We start from the raw sequence: 4916 nt of genomic DNA, 5'->3' as shown, positions 1-4916 counted from the left end.
TACAATAATTTGCTATGAGAAGCATATTTGAGTATTCTATATATAACTGCCTACATATGCCAAAGTTGTTCCATATGTCAGAGAAAATAGTAGAGCATATTGTCGAATAAAATTTAATAGCATTTATTATTAATAGGATTGTACTTAGTATGCAAAATATTTTGTAACTCTGGGTACAATAGACAATGATTTAATGTACATTTTTGGCAATATTGTAATTTAACATATAAAAATTCATTGGATTATACAAGGCTTAATCATATTCGGTGTACGTATACGTATGGTAACTTTCATTATTTGTCATCAATGATTCGGTTTTGACTAACAAATGATTAGTTCAGTGAATTTTAAAATCATTAGAGAATTTTTCCAAGATTAAGAAAAACACGAATAAATAAATTTATTAAGGATACGATCATCTTATATTTGTTTTGGAAACAAAATGCTTATGACGAAATTTATTGAATTTAATATGCGTGTTAAAAAGATATCACACGTTTCGGTAATAAAAATTATCTTCCGTTATTCTGTAAAATAATCACAATTTTAGTATTCTTCAAAAATTAGTAATCCAGGCTATGTAGTCATACTCGAATTTTGAAAGAATTTATTTTTACTGCATCAATATTTTTTCTTTTTGTTTTGTTTTGGATGCATTTCTCACATACAGACTTAAAGTTTACAATTTAGGAAAAACTTTTAATTTTTTTTTTAAATTGGACATGCCAAGTTTAAAGCTTAATTGAGTATCATTCATGCTTTCCATTAAAAGTCAATACATGATTTAAAATCAAAAATTTTATTATATGCTTTTGTTTGTTTGTTTTTTGTGTTATGAGTAATCCATATATACTGTTGTGATTATTGAGCGGTATGACAGTTATTGTGTTATTGTAAAAGTAATTTTGTTTTGTTTTTATCTTGCATTTTTTTAAAGCCGATACGGTACGTACGAGTATCTTATAGCAAATAAATTATTGAAGAAAAAAGTTGTTATTTTTACTATAAATTTTTTTTAAGTGATTATTTATGTTAATTTATGCAAAGCGGGTATCTATACATTTTACAAAATATTATTATAAGAATTTCGCTCATAAGAATGCGTATCACATATGAACAATCAGTAGCAATACATACATTAAAATTAAAAAGTGGTTCAGAATATTAGAATTTGTATTTTTTTGTTCGTTTTTAATATATTATGTAAATATGTTTGTATGCATAAAAAACAAATTGATTATACCACCATATAATACCGTTGATGAGTAATTTTTTAATTGTTTTATAGTTTTTGTTTTTTTTTTGGCAGAGAGAGGTGTGTCACAAACGGAATTTTACCAAATATTTTTGTATGAGTCTGATATTTAAATTTAAATATGTATATTGCAATTTTGATATCACCTAATTATAGAATACGAAATTAGAGTGTAATAAATGAGTGCTAGGAGGCATTCGATATTCATATTTTTCATTACATTGGCCGAGTTCTCTTTAACAGAAATACCTAAGTATATATTCAAGTGTTGCTTCATTTTAAGAAAAACTTCTAGGAAAATTTTCAATTTACTAGGGACTGAATATAATATATTATAATGCGGAACATTATTCTGCTACTATTGAAGACTAAACCTGAACCAAATCTAAAACATAAACTTCTCTAACGTAATTTATTTAAAAATTCTTTTCCAATACATACGTGTTTTAATTCCATTATGTTCATTATTTCTTTAAAACTTAAATCAAATCTCTATAATGAATAGGATTATAGTTCAGTTAATTCGAATAGGTTTTAAAAAAAGAGAAAGATCACTGTGTTGAAAATATAGTTTTTTACCTTAAAAATGATATTTATCCGGAATTACCTCAAACATGTCTTATCTAGTTCTATATACACCTTTCAGTTCTAAATGTATGATTATCTTTGCTGAAGGTCTACTGCGGAATGTCGTCATGCGAAGTTGTTTGTTCTATATCTCCTCCAAGGAAGTTTTCTTCGAAGCCGAAATATACTCTGCACAAACTGGGCAAATCGGATTCCATTTTGTGTAGATTCTGCCGGAATAGTGAGGAGACGGCCATACATATTTTATGTGACTATTCTGTTTTGGCCGTTAAAAGGCTCCGATTAGGCCTTCTAAGTGTTGACCCGCTCATATTCAGCTCAGGGGATATACTTGGGACCGGGATAGTAGAAGTGGAATATGGAGGCCACGGCTGACTTCGGTGGTCGTAGGAGAGGTGTTTCATTTCTCTTCAAAGATCTACAATATACCATCTACGAAATGTATGATTGATTGTGGAATTGATTAAGAAAATTTTTTAAGTCCATTTATTCCTTTAAACCTGATTCATTTCCAGACCCTTACCTGGCTTTTTAATATCTACTTATGTATGTATATATTTAGATACAAAATTTTAGAATATCATCTTGGCTTAATGGAAATGTCTTCATACAACTGCAGAACAGATGGATGACATAATCAAAGGAATGAGCGAAAAGCAGAAAAATTAAAAAGTTTTTCTCCTCGAACTGCACTCGAACCAGTGACCTACCGCTTTCTAGGTCGGCACTCTACCAACTTAGCTACAGAAATATGAAGAAATTGCCGACGAAATGTTCTTCACATTGCTTTATGCTGTAATCAACATGACTACTAAGTATTGTTTACATTGAGATGCTACATGCAATCTGCTATTTGAAACACAAAACTTCAATTCAAGATACATAATCGAAATTTAAACCCGCTTTTAAAATAAACAACCCTAATCGTGATTTATAATTTTTACTAGTTATATAAACACTTATTTTATGATTCATCTGTCTTATTATTATATGTAAATTTCATGGAAAATTCAAAAAAACAAAATCTAAGATCATTCCGATTTCATAAAATTGAGATTCAGCAAAAAATTCTTAGTTCTTAATTTAAATTTTGTTTTGATTATTGTAAATTAAACCAAACATAAATTTCAAAATTACGTGAATACGTAGTACAAAAATCACAGAATTTTAAATATTTAAGTTTATATTTATGTATGTACACTGACAATATAAATAAAAGCCCACAACTTCAAAGGAATTCAGTATTGCATGATCCCAATTCACACGACATTCCATAGAAATGTTTCATACAATCCAAATTTTAATAATGCTATTCCGATTAAGTTTAAAAGTAGGTATCTATAATTATTTAATTTATAATATATGAGTATGTAAGTATATGCATGTATACAAAATTTTGTTTTCACTATATAGGAAATATTTTTATCGATAAATTTGTTAATTTATAAGTGCTAAAAGATGACAAAGACAAAAATTATTAAATTATTTGTGCTATAAACTGACTCTATAGTAAAGTGCGCCATCTGTTACAAAAAAATCATCGTATCTGAATTCTTTGTGAAAGTGGAAAGGGTGCGAAAACGAAAAAAATCTAGCTGAAATGATTTATCTGTAAATTTAGTGGATAAACGATGATTTAAAGTGAAAATTTCTCATTACTCTGGAATCTCCTTGACATTTACAGGAAACTGAATGGAATGTTTTATTTTTTGTTTCATTTTGTAATTTATTTTATTGTTGTTGTTTTAATATGCAATAAATCTTTTTAGGAAAAATTACGCATAAAATGACAATAATGTGACATCATAGTTCAAATCGAAAATATTTAAAGCAAATATGTATGTATATATGTATGAGTTATTTTTAAGATAATTCTATGTGTTTTAAAATGATATTTGTATAGAGCACTGAAAAGTGAATTTGAAATGAATTAACTTTTGTTTACAAACTATAATCAAATGTCTAAAAGAGTGGGTTCAAGAAATTTGTTGAGTTAGCAATGCTTGCCTATTTCGCTCGCTTAACAATTATTTACAAGAATAGTTGCACTGGCAGCCATTACATTATGTAACCTTAAAAATAGTTTAGTCATTTATCAGAACCTATAAAGACTCAAGAATTTAAGCCCACACAGACGCAAGTGGTAATTACACTATAGTAATTTTTGTAATTAGTATAGGTATATGTATCAATTTTGTTGAATAATTTTTTTAAAAAGAACTATAATAATGTAAGCCCATTAGGAAATTTTTCCAATTAAGCTGTTATAATGGAGACCGCATATTAAAAAATTAAAAAAAAAACTTAAATCAATAATTGAGTCTTTGTACAACACGTGCAAAGTACTATATTTCATGTTAAATTTATAGTTAAAAATAATTTTAAAAATTATTCTTCTGTGACCTACCGGCATATTACGCTAATTCTGACCTAAATCTGAATATATTAAATAAACCATTTTTAAAAATTGTAAATTTTATGAATCTTATACGTCGTCATACATACACTCATAAACTGGTATAACGCATTATAGATGGCACTAGTGAAGTTTATATAAAACACTATTTGACATTTACTTAAACTTTATCTCAATTCATCTGATTAAAGACTAATTTTAGTAAAAACGCTAAAACCAGATTATTTGAACAGCTGGTGTTAATAAAACTTTTTCAAGTGAATGACTTTAAATTGCAAAATATAAAATAAATAAATATTAAACATAGTAGAAATTTATGGAATTATGCAAAATAGTTAAAAGAATATCAAAATTTTCAGTATTTTATTGTTAATTTTATTTTGAAAGTGGAAAATAGTAAAAATGATGCGACATAAGTAGGAAATATGGACAGAATTAAAGTTGTTTTTAATGTGAATTTGATTAAATGGAGAGGTGATCTTATAAGACTATGTTTAATTCCAATTCTTAAAAGATTTTTCATTCGGAAAACTTAATTAAAGTTTAAAAATTTTTCACTTTTTAGTATTTTTATTCGGTTATCAAATTATAAGTTTACAATTTTGTAAATGTTTTATAAATCAAAGCTCCAATTTTGAAGAATCGTTGAATTTTCTA

Source organism: Condylostylus longicornis, unplaced genomic scaffold (assembly GCF_029603195.1).
Source record: "Condylostylus longicornis isolate FDR11 unplaced genomic scaffold, ASM2960319v2 ptg000055l, whole genome shotgun sequence".
NCBI classification, from domain to species: Eukaryota; Metazoa; Arthropoda; class Insecta; order Diptera; family Dolichopodidae; genus Condylostylus; species Condylostylus longicornis.
Note: the sequence above shows the minus strand (reverse complement) of the source record.